This window comes from Bufo gargarizans, chromosome 5, assembly GCF_014858855.1.
Source record: "Bufo gargarizans isolate SCDJY-AF-19 chromosome 5, ASM1485885v1, whole genome shotgun sequence".
NCBI lineage: Eukaryota > Metazoa > Chordata > Amphibia > Anura > Bufonidae > Bufo > Bufo gargarizans.
The window spans coordinates 125,096,716-125,112,913 of NC_058084.1; positions in this window are offsets into that span (position 1 = coordinate 125,096,716).

Consider the following 16,198-nt stretch of genomic DNA (forward strand, 5'->3'; position numbering starts at 1 on the left):
TATGTAAACTACCCTGATAAAATCTCATTCAGTTTAAATGAATAATGTCTATGAGATTGAGTTATCATCATTCCTTTGCATGGTGATCATAGCAGGAAACAGTGAAAGATCAATTTCTGCAGGAACTGATTTGTCATAAAAATATTAGCTCTGCTGTATCGAATGAGTTTTTTTTATTTTTAACAAAACATACTGTGAGGAATATGGATTAATATTTACTGTCAGGCATGTCCTCACACCCCCATTTGCTAAAAGATAACAGAGGTAGTGAACTCCACAGGACGGCCCTGCTTCAAAGCCTCAGCCCTGATTGTCATTTGATTCACCTCTTGGCATGTTCATCAGTGTACATGAAAAAAAAAAAGTTTCCACCCCCCAGCCATCTGAGTGTCAGCTGGCAAGGAAGAAAGCCCCAGGGGACCAGGCTTTAAGGAGAATGTCACACCTCCATCCACCAGTTTGGAGGCAAGCTAAATCCTGCAGGAAAACACCCCAGCAGGAGGTATCAACCCTTCCCAAGATCAAGGATACCTTCCAGACATGTTGGCACCTACATTTCATAAAGAATTATGAATCTCCGGGCCATCGCAGGCGCAAACTGGAAACATATTTGTGTCCCGGTGGTCACGATGTACGTGCCCATGGGCTTTATTTGATGGGGGCATGCCAGGGAAAGGAGATATCCATATCTCCTCACAGAAACCACATAACAGTACCAGGTTTGGACTCTACTTGTAGCCAGGACCCAGGCAGGTCCGTTGGTCCCAGAACCATCTCCCTGTGAACCTCTGGTCTAGAGCTATGAACCCTAAAGGTTTTTGTGGGTCATTTTCTGCCAGCCCAGAAGAGGGGAGTGGGTCGGCTACAGGTTAGAAGGCTTGTGCCAGCAGCGGGGATGTATTTTTTCTGAAGAAGGGTCACATCGTGTAATGTGTTTAGAGGGACCCAGGAACAAGCTGAGCTCATGGCCCTTCTTGTGGACTACAGCAAAGAACACCTCACCACCCAAAGGAACTTTCATATTACCCGGTAACTGACTTTTACTCTGCTTAACCCTGTTGTACCCAAATAATCTGTATCTGTAACCTCAGACCACTGTATATATTCTCTGTGTATATTGTGTTAAATCTAGTGTGCCCTGATGGCGATTAAATATATAATTTAATCTTGTGCTATCTTGAATCTCGATCACAAATCCCCAGGTCCGTGTTTTGGCCTAGTTATAAGCTAACGCGGGTTGGTTTCTCACCCTATATAATCCCGTTAGCGGACCAGGCTTATATCAAACGAGAAGCTGGTGGCAGATTTCCCGGGCTGAGACAGTGCTGTTTTCACTGCAGCAGTGAAAAGTCTCTCTCAGCTTGTTGCCTCTCTGTGCCCGCGTGGACAGGAGGTGTGTGTGTAAACTGTACCAACCTGACCTTACCTGCTCCTTTTTTCAGAAATTTTCAAAAACCCAATTTTTAGGGACCAGTTCCAGTCTGAAGTCACTTTGTGAGGCTTACATAATAGAAACTACCCAAAAATTACCCCATTCTATAAACTACATCCCTCACGGTATTTAAAACTGATTCTACAAACTTTGTTAACCCTTTAGGTGTTCCACAAGATTTAATGGAATATACAGGGAGTGCAGAATTATTAGGCAAGTTGTATTTTTGAGGATTAATTTTATTATTGGACAACAACCATGTTCTCAATGAACCCAAAAAACTCATTAATATCAAAGCTGAATATTTTTGGAAGTAATTTTTAGTTTGTTTTTAGTTTTAGCTATTTTAGGGGGATATCTGTGTGTGCATGTGACTATTACTGTGCATAATTATTAGGCAACTTAACAAAAAACAAATATATACCCATTTCAATTATTTATTTTTACCAGTGAAACCAATATAACATCTCAACATTCACAAATATACATTTCTGACATTCAAAAACAAAACAAAAACAAATCAGTGACCAATATAGCCACCTTTCTTTGCAAGGACACTCAAAAGCCTGCCATCCATGGATTCTGTCAGTGTTTTGATCTGTTCACCATCAACATTGCGTGCAGCAGCAACCACAGCCTCCCAGACACTGTTCAGAGAGGTGTACTGTTTTCCCTCCTTGTAAATCTCACATTTGATGATGGACCACAGGTTCTCAATGGGGTTCAGATCAGGTGAACAAGGAGGCCATGTCATTAGATTTTCTTCTTTTATACCCTTTCTTGCCAGCCACGCTGTGGAGTACTTGGACGCGTGTGATGGAGCATTGTCCTGCATGAAAATCATGTTTTTCTTGAAGGATGCAGACTTCTTCCTGTACCACTGCTTGAAGAAGGTGTCTTCCAGAAACTGGCAGTAGGACGTTGACTCCATCCTCAACCCGAAAAGGCCCCACAAGCTCATCTTTGATGATACCAGCCCAAACCAGCACTCCACCTCCACCTTGCTGGCGTCTGAGTCGGACTGGAGCTCTCTGCCCTTTACCAATCCAACCACGGGCCCATCCATCTGGCCCATCAAGACTCACTCTCATTTCATCAGTCCATAAAACCTTAGAAAAATCATTCTTGAGATATTTCTTGGCCCAGTCTTGACGTTTCAGCTTGTGTGTCTTGTTCAGTGGTGGTCGTCTTTCAGCCTTTCTTACCTTGGCCATGTCTCTGAGTATTGCACACCTTGTGCTTTTGGGCACTCCAGTGATGTTGCAGCTCTGAAATATGGCCAAACTGGTGGCAAGTGGTATCTTGGCAGCTGCACGCTTGACTTTTCTCAGTTCATGGGCAGTTATTTTGCGCCTTGGTTTTTCCACACGCTTCTTGCGACCCTGTTGACTATTTTGAATGAAACACTTGATTGTTCGATGATCACGCTTCAGAAGCTTGGCAATTTTAAGAGTGCTGCATCCCTCTGCAAGATATCTCACTATTTTTGACTTTTCTGAGCCTGTCAAGTCCTTCTTTTGACCCATTTTGCTAAAGGAAAGGAAGTTGCCTAATAATTATGCACACCTGATATAGGGTGTCGATGTCATTAGACCACACCCCTTCTCATTACAGAGATGCACATCGCCTAATATGCTTAATTGGTAGTAGGCTTTCGAGCCTATACAGCTTGGAGTAAGACAACATGCATAAAGAGGATGATGTGGTCAAAATACTCATTTGCCTAATAATTCTGCACTCCCCGTAGAGATACAATTTTCAAAATTTCACTTTTGTGGCACATTTTCCATTTTAATAATTTTTTTTCCAGTTACAAAGCAAGGGTTAACAGCCAAACCAAACTCAATATTTATGGCCCTGATTCTGTAGTTTACAGAAACACCCAATAAGTGGTTGAAAACCTCTGTACTGGCACACGGCAGGGCGCAGAAGGAAAGGAATACAATATGGTTTTTGGAAGGTAGGTTTTGCTGGACTGTTGTTTTTGACACCATGTCCCATTTGAAGCCCCCCTGATGCAACCCTAGAGTAGAAACTCCATAAAAGTGACCCCATCTAAGAAACTACACCCCTCAAGGTATTCAAAACAGATTTTACAAACGTCGTTAACCCTTTAGAAGCTTCACAAGAGTTATTGGCAAATGGAGATGAAATTTCAGAAAAGTGGCCCCATTTTTGAAACTACGGGCAGTTTTGTTGGTACTAGTTTATGGTACATATGATTTTTGGTTGCTCTATATTACACTTTTTGTGAGGCAAGATAACAAGAAATAGCTGTTTTGCCACCGTTTTTATTTTTTGACATTCATATGACAGGTTAGATCATGTGATATTTTTATAGACCAGGTTGTCACGGATGAGGCAATACCTAATATGTATACTTTTTTTTATTTATGTAAGTTTTACACAATGATTTCATTTTTGAAGCAAAAAAATCATGTTTTAGTGTTTCCATAGTCTGAGAGCCATAATTTTTTCAGTTTTTGGGCGATTACCTTGGGTAGGGTATGATTTTAGCGGGATGAGATGACAGTTTTATTGGCACTATTTTGGGGTGCGTGTGACTTTTTGATCGCTTGCTATTACACTTTTTGTGATGTAAGTTTACAAAAATGGTTTATTTAGCACAGTTTTTATTGTACAGTTTTTATGGTGTTCATCTGAGGGGTTAGATCATGTGATATGTTTATAGAGAAGGCCGATCTGGACGCGGCAATACCTAATATGTATACTTTTCCCCCCCTATTTTTTACCATTTTTATTTTACTTTATTTGGGGAAAATGACGTTTTTGTTTATTTTTACTTGAAACTTTGATTTTTTTGGGGGGGAAACTTTATTTTTTCAACTTTTTGTTCACTTTATTTTTTGTCCCACTTTGGGACTTGAACTTTGGGGGGTATAGTCCTTTACAATGAATTTCAATACTTCTGTATTGGAATGCATTGGCTGTATGAGTAATACTGTGTGTATTACTCATACAGCTTCCGGGGCCTGTGAGATCCAGGGGTCTGGATCTCACAGGCTCTTCACCGGAAGGCAGCGCGATGCCTTCCTTAGATATCGCACTGCATTCCATGCCATCGGGCCCCCCCCACAGTCGCATGGGGACCCGATGGCACGCAACCACAGGTAAAAGCCCCAAACTGCAGGTCTGAATTGCAGGTCTGTGGCGTGGTCACAGAATGTCCGCTGAATGAATTCAGCGGGCATCCTGTTCCGATTAACCCCCGCCGCGCAGCAATCGCGGTTTAAACCCATGGGTCCTTAAGGACTCGGGAAACATGCCGTACCGGTACGTCATGCGTCCCTAAGGGGTTAAATTAGGGTACACTCCAAAACATTGGGAAATGTGTACCTCACACGTACATATGTAGACTAGGCCACAATTTAAGGTTTTTGCCCAAAATGGGTGTTTTTCTAATAGCAAAATAGAACCACAGTGTACCTAAAGGCTGCATCTCACACATACAGAGGCAGACTAGGCCGCAATTTAAGATTTTTGCCCAAAATGGGTGTTTTTCTAATAGCAGAATATAACCACAGTATCTAAAGGGTGTATCTCACACGTACAGATCCAGACTAGGCCACAATTTAAGATTTTTGCCCCAAATGGGTGTTTTTCTAATAGCAGAATAGAACCACAGTATCTGAAGGGTGTATCTCACATGTACAGATGTAGACTAGGCCGCAATTTATGATTTTTGCCCAAAATGTGTGTTTTTTTAAAACCAGAATAGAACCACAGTATTTAAAGAGTGTATCTCACAATGACATATGCAGCAAAGGCTGCAAAATTATTATTTTTTGCCCTAAATAGGTATTTTTTTTTATAGCAGAATAGAACAACAGTATCTAAAGGGTGAAACTCACAATGACATATGCAGCAAAGGCTGCAAAATCTCTTTTTTTCCCTAAAATGGGTGTTTTTTCTAATAGCAGACTATAACCACAGAATCTAAAGGGTGTATCTCACACGTACAGATGCAGAATAGGCCACAATTTAAGATTTTTGCCCAAAATGGGTGTTTTTCTAATAGCAGAATAGAACCACAGTATCTAAAGGGTGTATCTCACACGTACAGATGCAGACTAGGCCACAAATTTAGATTTTTGCCCAAAATGGGTGTTTTTCCATTAGCAGAATAGAACCACAGTATCTAAAGGGTGTATCTCAAACGTACAGATGTAGACTAGACCGCAATTAAATTTTTTTGCCCAAAATGGGTGCTTTTTTAAAAGCAGAATAGAACCACAGTATTTAAAGGGTGTATCTCACAATGACATATGCAGCAAAGGCTGCAAAATTAAGTTTTTTGCCCTAAATAGGTGGGGGGGTTTTAATAGCAGAATAGAACAACAGTATCTAAAGGGTGTATCTCACAATGACATATGCAGCAAAGGCTGCAAAATTATTATTTTTGCCCTAAATAGGTGTTTTTTTTTAATAGCAGAATAGAACCACAGTATCTAAAGGGTGTATCTCACACGTACAGATGCAGACTAGGCCACAAATTTTGATTTTTGACCAAAATGGGTGTTTTTCTATTAGCAGAATAGAACCACAGTATCTAAAGGGTGTATCTCAAATGTACAGATGTAGACTAGACCGCAATTAATTTTTTTGCCCAAAATGGGTGCTTTTTTAAAAGCAGAATAGAACCACAGTATTTAAAGGGTGTATCTCACAATGACATATGCAGCAAAGGCTGCAAAATTAAGTTTTTTGCCCTAAATAGGTGGGGGGGTTTTAATAGCAGAATAGAACAACAGTATCTAAAGGGTGTATCTCACAATGACATATGCAGCAAAGGCTGCAAAATTATTATTTTTGCCCTAAATAGGTGTTTTTTTTAATAGCAGAATAGAACCACAGTATCTAAAGGGTGTATCTCACACGTACAGATGCAGACTAGGCCGCAAATTTTGATTTTTGACCAAAATGGGTGTTTTTCTATTAGCAGAATAGAACCACAGTATCTAAAGGGTGTATCTCAAATGTACAGATGTAGACTAGACCGCAATTAATTTTTTTGCCCAAAATGGGTGCTTTTTTAAAAGCAGAATAGAACCACAGTATCTAAAGGGTATATCTCAGATGTACAGATGTAGACTAGGCCGCAATTTAAGATTTTTGCCCAAAATGGGTGTTTTCCTAATAGCAGAATAGAACCACAGCATCTAAAGGGTATAGCTCAGATGTACAGATGTAGACTAGGCCGCAATTTTAGATTTTTGCTCAAAATGTGTGTTTTTCTAATAGCAGAATAGCACCACAGTATTTAAAGGGGGTATATCAAAAAACATATGCAGCAAAGGCTGCAAAATTACGTTTTTTGCCCTAAATGGGTGTTTTTTAATAGCAGAATATAACAACACTATCTAAAGGGTGTATCTCACAATGACACATGCAGCAAAGGCTGCAAAATTTAGTTTTTTGCCCAAAAAGGGTGTTTTTTTTAAATAGCAGAATAGAACAAAAATATGTAAATGGTGTATCTCAATTAAGTATTTTGCCCAAAGAGGTTGTTTTTTACTAACAGAATATGACAGCAGTATATAACTTTTGAATTTCAAACGTGCACATGCAGCAAGGGCTGTAAAATTGTATATTTTGCCCAAAAAGAGTGTTTTTTTAAAATACAGAAAATGATAGCTGTAATTCTAACTTTAATTGCCGCTCTGCAGCCTTTCAAAAAGCGCTAAGAAATCGCAGAACACCGAACCCAAACTTTTACAGAAATGTTTGTGTTCGGGTCTGGGGTCCAAAAATCCTAAAGTTCGGTACGAAACTGAAATTTACAGTTCGGGTTTGCTCAACCCTAATTATATGTAATCAAAATTGGACACAATTTTTTTCTAAATTTTAGATACTATAAACTAGCCTAAAGAGAGAGAAAGAGTGATAGGGAGAGAATAAGAGAGAAGTAGAGAGGGGAGAGACAGCTGTGTGCTGTCCGCAAAAAATGCAGCTTGGACGCAGATAAAAAATATGGTCATGTACCTTCGCCCTAAATGTTGAAATCATTTCTGCACATGGGTGAGAATCTTTAAAATAAATAATTTTTTAGATAATGCACAAATAAGATACTGTTGAGGTAAAATAGCCCAAAACTGCTTTCTGGGTGTAATTATTCTATATTTTATGTGACAGCAACATATTGATGCCTCAGTACCTGAGACCCATACAAACTTTGTTCCTATCACACAGGAAGTTCTTCTTATGTCAGTCCATCCCCTTTCCCGCCCATGCTACACCTACTTATTAAGAACTGGCGTGAGCTGGGTCGAAGTCGCAGAGTGCAATCTGCACCTTAAAATATGCTTTTTTTGGGCATATTTCAGAATGATGAATGACCCCCAAATGGCTATGAAAGATGCTTAAACTTGTGATTTTTTTTTTTTTAACACGAGTTTAAAAGTTCTGAAAAAAAATGGAATGGAAAATTATTTAAAACTTTTCCCCACCAGTTACCTTTTTAACGTGAAATGTTATATGTTCAAGTTGTCCTTGTTACCTTAGACCACTATAGTTGGGATTAGAAGCCTATCATGATGGGGATCTATCATGATCAATTTTATCTTTGAGGAGTCACATTTGCATTACTGAAGCTTTAATTATGTTATTCTACCTTAGGTAATAGAATTTATTTTCTGTTATGTGATTTAAAATTTAAGTGACATTCAGATTCTGGTTATGCCCTAAGCTTTTTTTTTGTTTCTATCAATATTTTTGTCCTGGCATTCTCAACTGCCATGAATTACAGCTCATATCTATTAATAATTAAACATTGTGCCTTAAAGGTCCTCTGACTCAGAATTCTTAAGACATCTAAGGAACTACAATCCCATTGGACTTCTACAATCATGCTGAAGTTTTATTAGTTTAATTAGATAAAATTATAACTCAATGTTTTATTTATGCCCATTCAATGTAGAATTTAGAGTTTTGATGAGGATTACTACTGAACATTTTGAAATCAATTGAAAGAAAAAAATTATGTAGAAAAGTAATTGAATAATGATACTACATTGGTACCAGTCAGAACTAAAGCCGAGTTCGGATCCAAGTTTTAAAATGTTATTTTTTTGTTAAAAAATCAAACACCAAAGCTATGCGCCAAAGTCTCACTAGACTTCTGGAATAACTGACTTCGCCTCATTGGAGGCTGTACATTTTAATGCTATACAGAGACTGATCTCTGTACAGCATTAAACTGAAATTTGCTCAAGCCTAATAACTGTATTGTGGTTTAGTTGCATTAACGCATTAAGCCTGCCAAAATAATGGTGGCTACATCTTTATGAAGAAGGCACCAGCCACAAATACTCTGTGTAATTAAAAATAAATATAATGCATGTCTGTATGTGCCTATTATTTGTACAGCACTGGCTATTTGTTGTGAATTTTAGTGCTGCATTTGTCCCCATTGTATGTTGGTTTAATAATAATAATATTAATAATCTTTATTTATATAGAACCATCAAATTCCGCAGCACTTTACAATTAGGGGGTTCATGTACAATCACAGTCATAAATTACATAGGAACATATGATTTATTTGACCTTTCTTCTGATCTGTCAGAAGGAAGGAAAAATCAGATGCACAACGGCTCCTGTCTGTGTAGCAGCTGTAAGGCCTGTATGGTCCCATCAGAATTGGTTTATGATTTGGTTGTCAAAAGGAGGAGTGGGTACAAAACACAGAAGACATGCAAATATTCCATTCACGTGTTATCTCGGTTTTAGATCCACTCCTGTTTTTTTGGCATTAGCAATACTGATGGATTATTAAGCAAATGCTCACCGAGTGAAGGCATAGTCTCCACAGTGCTTCTTCTTTACACTAACATCGACCTGTAAAGCTGAGTTAATACTTGAGTTATTTGGTGGGTTTTGGCCCCGTGACTGCCCAAATAATTGACGGTTTGCAGTGATTCTCATAGCGACGCCTGTCATACTGACTGACAGTATTATTTCACTACCCCAGCACACTCCCTATGCATGTTACTGCAAAGCACAGTGTTCTACACCACTATAAAGGCTCTAAGCAGCCCGGAAATAGCTGTTTTTAATGTGATTTGTCACAAATTTGTTCGGATCTAAGCAAATTTTTCCAGAAAATTCGTCTATCTGGCCAAATCGAATATTTGAGAAATTTGCTCATTTCTAAAAATAACCTATAGGATATAAATATAATCAATAATTAAACTGGTGTTTTAGTGATAATGGAAAGCCAAAATTGACACTTAAAGTTTACACTTGATTTATCTCAGGGAACAGATTTTCCTAATAAAAAATAAATAAAAATACCGGTGCATGATGGATTCATCTCATCATGCATGAGTTTTGTTATAACTCTAGGTTACAATCCAAATAAAATTAAGCTTCTGCCATGTTATGTAATATATATCAATTTACTTAGACCATCCGGCTAGAACTACAATTAGTTATCTGGAGATTATACAATTGTAGATGTATCAATTGTACAGATTTATCTCCCTAGATTGAAAAGGGCACAATTGATGCTGCAGGTACAATTATCTCTAATCAAGCTAGATCCTACAAAGAATAATATGGTCTATTTGAATAAATATATATCTGGCTATCTGGCTAATCAGCTGCCTAATATACAGACAACATGTATACTATACCAGAGAATCTGTCTGGAAGAAATCAGAGTCAAGGTTCAACTGTGAAGTAAGATTAAATCCTATTTTCCTTCTGATCTCTCCTCTTTCTTGTGTGTCTTTGTGGCTTTCCTGGATTGATCTGATGGATCAACCTGCTGTTTTTCCTTTGCAGGCTCCTGCTCTTATCCCCTCCCCCTAAAGGTGGGCTTGGTTTGGTCTTTCGCGTGACTAATGAGATCATAGTGCATCAATTTGCCACTCATCTCTTACTCACCACCACCACAATGGGACACTAGTGTTCTATGTAACAATTTGTGTAATTACAATAAAATTCTTCTATTTTCTTTAAATTTTTGTAAAAGATAACCTCTGACCTAATTCTAGGACCAAGTTATAAATATAGATAAGAATGACATTTAAGGCACTGCACTGTCAGACATTCAGTCTACTTAAAAAATATACAAGTTTTAAACAATCTCAAGACACCTAATCTCGTTATCTACATATTCTTTAGCCCTAAGGTAATTAACTCCAAATGTCTTCACACACTCAGAGACTATACTGGAAACATTACCTAATTTTGTATATTGAAAGAATATACTTTGATTACAAGATCATGCATAACTTCAGTTTCTTAAAACATACACCTATAGGAAAAATCATATAATATCACTCACATTATGGTTACTCTAATTTTACAATGAATAGTAAAATTATCACCTTCTATTTATCACAAGAAAATTTAGACTAGCACATTCATATACATAGTCACAGGTGCATATCCATCAAGCAAACATGGTTGATAAAAAAAATGGCTGCGCAACTTTACACATACAAACAATAGAACTGAGAAATGGGGATCATTCTAAATTAAAGTGGTATTATACCTACTATAAATGGAAAAATGGAAGCTCTTAGTGCACATTTTTGATCAAACGTGTGTCGGGCACATCTACCAGGTCGGGCCCATCTACCAGGCGTCAAGATGGCTTCCGCAGACGGGTACCTAACACTTATATACCACCTCTCTGGGACTTACCTAAGCAAGTATTTTCAGGGCAGTGCAAGAACCAGCTACATTTGTACTCTGCTTAGAAGACCCAGGCAGATGGGTGTTGCTCAGTCTAAAAGAGGTGCTACCCTCAATATATACTACAAGAAAATTTAGACTAGCACATTCAAATACATAGTCACAGGTGCATATCCATCAAGCAAACATGGTTGATAAAAAAATGTGTCACGGGGTAGCGTCACGGGTATATAGATAGAGCGGAGGTGCACCCCCTGAGCTGCCACCCGGTCCCCTGTCCCTGCCTACTTTCACCACACGCCCTAGGTGACAGGGTGCAACTGGGCGACAGTCCCTAACCTGAGTAAGTGCAAGCAGAGAGATAGAGACAGCAGGGAAGTGGACAGCCAATGAGAGGTAGCACTCGAGCGGACGGAGAGGTGGAACAAGCAAGGTACCACCAAAAACGGAAGGGTGAGGCGGGTCAACTAGCCGGGATCAGTCCAGGAGGTCATGTCAGTATGAGGGAGGAGACAGAGACAGATCCGAGAGCGGGCCGAGGTCAAAATCCGGGAGGTCATGTCAGTACAAGAGAAGAGGCAAAGACAAAATCCAAAAGCAAGCCGAGGTCAAAATCCGAGAGGTAGCGTCAAGGTTCAGAGAGCAGGCAGAAGAGGTATCAGGAAGCAGATCAAGGGTCAAATCCAAAGGTAAGCTTAATAACAGCAGGTTGCCTGTATTTATAGTGGGGAGTGAGGGTCATGTGACGTGGCCAGCGTCACATGACCGACAGACAGACAAGTCGAGCACTGAGTGATCAGCTCGGCGCTCAAGGCAGACCTAGGAGCAGGGAACCTCCCAGCTAGCAAAATCCGCCCTGGGAACAAGGCCAAACACAGATCCTCGCTCCCGAAGCTAAGCAGCAGGTCTGCGGCTGATGGGAGACCTAGTACAGCTTCGGCGCCCTGTTACAAAATGGCTGCATAACTTTACACATACAAACACTAGAGCTGAGAAATGGGTATCACTATAATTTAAAGTGGTATCATACCTACTATAAATGGAAAAATTGAAACTCTTTGCACACATTTCTGATCAAACGTGGGTCAAAAAAAGTTTAGCACATTCAGTCCATTGTTTTCTTTTTTTTTTTTTTATTCTTTATTTTCAGAATTTTTTCAGTAGAGAGACAAACATACATCGACCTGAAGGTCTTACTTTGAGATTGATAGATAAACAGTTACATTTTTTCAGGTATAACAAACAATGAGTACACAAAGCGATGTTATAATCATTTGTATACTAGTAGCCCGCTGTGTGGAAGGAGACGTAAAGCCGAGCATGAGGCCCGAGCAGCCGCTCCCACAGCCGTGTAGCCATGAGCCCGACTACCCAAGCCCACACCTACAGTTTATAGTCGGGCGAGTAAACATCTAGTATATGTACTAATAAACAAAAACCTTCATATGAAAGTTAAAATCAAGTACTTTGAGCAAAAGAATTGGGGGAGGGAGAGAAGAAAGAAGAAGAAGAAAAAAGAAGAATAGGGGGGGGGGGGTGGGGGGGGGGCATATACCGCTGGCTAAGAACCAATAAGCCTCTTTGGTATCTCAGGCACCTAATGAATGTACATCCTAATGATGCTATAATGAGCAATAACCATGCCCGTTACTTCAAGCCATCTCTAAAGCGAGTTCACTGCACTCACCCTCGACCAGATTCTTCCAAGGTTGCCAAGTTTTCCAATATTTCTCATGGCTTCTGTTAATCCAGCTCGTCATTTCCTCGAATTGGCATATTTGGTTTACTTTGGCTTTCCATTCCTGTAATGAGGGAGTATCGGCGCTTCTCCAGTGTAGGGGTATAATAGCCTTTGCAGCCGAGATAAGGTGGGTCACCAAATTGCGTTTGGACGGCTTATATAGATCAGATGGTAGAGAGAAAAGAACCATCTCCAAGGTAACCTTGAGCTCAGGAGTGGAAACTTTGTTAATTATCTTAGCGACATTTTCCCAGAGGGGTTTAATGAGAGGGCAGGACCACCATATGTGAGATAATGATCCCACATCCTCACCACACCTCCAGCACAGCCGATCGGGGGCCAGACCACACTTATGTAAGAACTCAGGGGTTCTGTACCATCTCGATAAAAGCTTGAAATGGTTTTCCTGTAGGCGTATACATGGTGAAGTTCCATGTGAAAAGGCTAAAACCCTCTTAAGATCCAGATCCGAGAGGGTAGTATCAAGCTCTCTCTCCCATTCCCTGATGTACAGAGGTTTTTTCACCTCGCCCTCGGCTCCTACCAAAGCATAGAGTAACGAAATTTTCCTCTGTTTAGGAAGTGGTGATAATAAGATCTTCTCAAAGTCAGTTAAAGACCTACCTGGGTTGCACCTCTTATCAAGTTCACCGCACACAGCACCCAAATAAGATCTCGTCAGGAAAAAGCCCGCCGAGTTCTTAGTTTGCTCCGGTAATCTACTCAGTATAGCCGCTTCAATGTCAGGTAATAAATCCCTTAGTCTAGTTTTGGTTAATGATGTCCAGACCTCCTGATGAATGTCTCTGTGTTTTCCTAGCAAATCCGGAATGAGATTTGCTGGCAAGAGTGGGGATGGGCTGGGTGCTAGGGTTTTGCTTAACTCTTTCCATGTTTCACTAATCCCTTTCAATAGAGGGTCTAAATTTTTCATATTCTGTCCTGTATCAGGTATTTTATGTTTGTGGGGATTAGGCGCCATCTATGTGTATTTAAAAGTTCTGAAGGTCACCAACATTATAGACCAAATTTTACACATAAATTCATCTTCTCTGTATCAGGTAGCCAGAGGAGTCTTTGGAGAGCGGGTCCCGCACTTTGACGCAAAAGGTTTTGTACATCTGTTTGTCTCTTGGGATCCACTGACTCTAGCCATCTGTTTAACTGGATAGCATGGTAGTAGTTTGATATTTCCGGGAGCCCCAGACCTCCCTTATGTCTATGTCTGATCAGAAGGTTATGTGAGAGTCTAGGTTTTTTCCCGTTCCATAGGAACTTAGAAAAAGTTTGTCTAATCACCCTGAAGAATGTTTTTGGTAAGTGGATCGGAACCATTTGCATTACATAGAGAATCTTGGGGAAAACATAGGCTTTGATTACATTCTTCCTACCCATCCAAGATAAGTATGGCAAGTTATATTTCTGCAATAGGTTAATAATGTTGTCTTTAAGAGGCGAAAAATTATATTTAAATAATTCCTCCAAATTTCTTGGTATCAAAATCCCTAAGTATTTTAGTGGGCCCTTAGTCCAGTGGAATGGAAGGAGGGACTTTAGGGAAGTAACTCGTGAATCAGAGAAAGAAATGTTTAGAATTTCAAACTTAGAGTGATTGACCTTAAAATCTGAGATTGAGCTGAAGATCTCAATTTTTTGGGCTAGATGTACTAGTCCTGTCTCCGGGTTAGTCACCAGAAACAGGAGATCGTCTGCAAACGCAGTACATTTCAGATCTCCTTGGCCTCTGCTAACTCCTTTAATTTCCGAAGTCTGTCTAACTAGCTGGATGAGTGTTTCTACCACTAGAATAAATAGGGAGGGGGACAGAGGGCATCCCTGCCTTGTTCCATTTGTTATTTCAAAGGTCGGGGACAGGGTACCATTGACCTTCAATCTAGCATGTGGGTGCTGATAGAGGGTGAATATTGAATGTATGAAGGGTTCTGGTATGGCAAATTTCTCAAGTGTCATTTTCATGAAGTTCCAGTTGACCCTGTCAAACGCCTTTTCAGCATCTATGCTCAACAGGGCCAACAGGAACCTCTTTGTTTTAGCTGCGTGAATTGCGTGGAAGATTCTACAAGCGTTGTCTTTCCCCTCTCTCCCTTGTATGGACCCCGACTGTTCTGGGCCTATTAGATAGGGTAATAGTTTGCCTAGCCTAGTTGCTAATATTTTGGCCCAAATCTTCAAATTCAAATTCAAAAGGGAAATTGGCCTATAGCTTCCACAATTCTGAGGATCTTTCCCTTCTTTAGGTATAAGCGTGACATAAGATTCTTGTGTCTGTCTAGGGAGTTGACCTCCTTGTAACAGTGTATTGCAAACGTTAGTGAATCTGGGTAAAAGGATATCCCGAAAACTCCTATAGTAGAGCAAAGGCAGACCGTCGGGTCCTGGACTCTTCCCCGGGGGGAAACTACCAACAATGGATTCTACTTCGTCTAGCGTAATTGGAGTAGTCAGGGAGTCTGAGTCCTCCGGTCGCATTTCCGGTAGATTCAGGGAGTCCAGAAAATTTCTGGTTAGAGTTTGCCTATTATCCTCTTGGTCTAGGGGTTTGTCTTTATTTAGGTTGTATAGGCCGTCATAAAATTTTTGAAAGGCCTCAGCTATTTCAGGCATTTCCTGAATGGTTTTACTGTCAACCTTTTTTATTTTGGAGATGTGAGATATATTTTTAGTTTTCTTTAGGATCGAGGTCATCATTTTGCCTCCCTTGTCACCATGTGCGTATATTCTATGCTGGAAGTTTAGCAGCTGTTTCCTCACTCTATGAGATAACAGTTTTTTAAGTTGGGCTCTGAGGTCTGCTTGTTCTTCCTGTTTTTTCCTACAAGCAGACAGTTTGTTTAGCTTTTCTATTCTCGATATCTGGGATAGGATGGAATCTATGGCCTTTTGCTGTTCTTTTTTGGCCCTAGTACCAATGGAAATGAAACAGCCTCTAATGTAGGCCTTGTGGGCTTCCCATTCGATAGGAGAGGTGCTGTGTGCGGCGGAGTCGACCTGGAAATACAGCTCCAGTTGAGATCTGACCTGTTCCATATGAAGTTTGTTATTCAACAGAGATTCGTTCAGTCTCCAATTCCATTCTCTTCTTGGTAAGGAGGCCAGGGCAAGGGTCACGTGGCAGGGTGCATGATCAGAGATGGTGATACTCCCGATCTCGGCATTTCTGGAAACGGGTAGAAGAGAGGTAGATGTTAGTATGTGGTCGAGTCTCTGATAAGAGCCGTGTGGAGTGGAAAAAAAAGAATAATCTTTAACCAATGGATTGCTATATCTCCATACATCAATCAGTTGTAAGTCCTGTAGTTTTTTATGTAATTTGCTGATGTGTTTCTGAGAGATGTGTGACT